Source organism: Pteropus alecto, unplaced genomic scaffold, assembly GCF_000325575.1.
Source record: "Pteropus alecto unplaced genomic scaffold, ASM32557v1 scaffold49, whole genome shotgun sequence".
In the NCBI taxonomy this organism is placed as follows: Eukaryota; Metazoa; Chordata; class Mammalia; order Chiroptera; family Pteropodidae; genus Pteropus; species Pteropus alecto.
In genome coordinates this window covers 2,658,074-2,659,404 of record NW_006443131.1, presented here as the reverse complement: position 1 = coordinate 2,659,404, position 1,331 = coordinate 2,658,074, and positions in this window count along the sequence as shown.

Genomic DNA, 1,331 nt, shown 5'->3' with positions numbered 1-1,331 from the left:
CAAAGAAAAGATGTAAGAATATATCTTTATATATATATATATAATTTTAAAATAATCCCACACCCAGTTCCATTGACCCCCCTCCCTCTCCCACCGCTTACAGTCAGGGGCACCACAGTCCCCAGAAAAATACTCAAAACGACCCCATCGCTACCTGTTCCTAGTGTCTAGCTTCCAGACCATTTCGCCACTGGGGGAGCCCGACACAGGCCGCATCTCTGCTCCTTTATAAGTGCTCAATGAAATCGGCGGGGAGGGAGAAACAACAGAAGCCAGGAAGGCCCGTAGGGCCAGTATAATCACCCACAGTGGCCTGGGAGTTCGGGGAGGAGCTGGGAGTGAGGAGAACTGAGCCTGATCCAGCTCCTTCCCCCATCCCACCCAACCACTTCATGGAGATGTGCAGAGTGTGTGTGTGTGTGTGTGTGTGTGCGCGCGCGCATGTGTGTGTGTGTGTGTGTGTGTGTGTGTGAATTTTAAAAGTGCCTTACTTTAAAAAAGTTATTTAATTTTAAAAAATAAAAGCGGGGGGAATTCCCCAGGTGGCTTTCAAGGTCAAAATGTTCAACTCCTCTGCACACCTGTCTGCTGAGAGCACCCCTTCCTGGCACTGGCAGCTTCCAGAGCTGGCGAGGCAGGTGGGCGCACACCGCGAGGGGAGCAGAAAGCCCTGCCGCCTCGAGACAGCCAGGGTGTGGGCAAACGGGATGCTACTCTCCCCGGTCCCCCGAACAGCAACATTGCACAATTCAATTCATTCTCTACATTAGTAGCACTTAAGAAAAAAATAAACAAAAAAGCAAAACAGAACTCGGGGTTGGGGAGAGAACTCCGTCTCTAGCAGAGGCCTGAGCCAGCGTGGGCGCGAGCTGTCGCGCTGTGATCCGGCGGCAGGCCGGGGCGGGGGACTCCAGCCTGACCGGTGCCCTCGCCCGCACCTCCCTGCACGCAGAGGGGAGTGTCGACTACTGGGAGAAAAAAGCCCTCCCCTTGCTCTGAGTCTCTGTCCTCCCCTCGTCGCTTCACTCACGCCCACGCCAACTTCGAGGGCGCCAGCCACCTCAGGCCGGGCCAGCCGTGACCCCACAGCACGAAGGCGGCCGTGGCTATCGGGGGTGCGCAGGGTGAAAAACAAAAGAAGTGGGCTAGGGGAAATTTTTATGAAGAAACTAAGATGAAATAATGATTTTGGGCTAGTTGGCCTGGAACAGACGTCCCGTCTCCCCAGGGGGCGGGGGACCAGTCATCCCCCAGCACCCCGAGGGCCAGGGCCTGGCCACCATGCCCCTCCCCAGCTTCGCTCCGGTCAATTCCAGGGTGGCTGAGGCTTA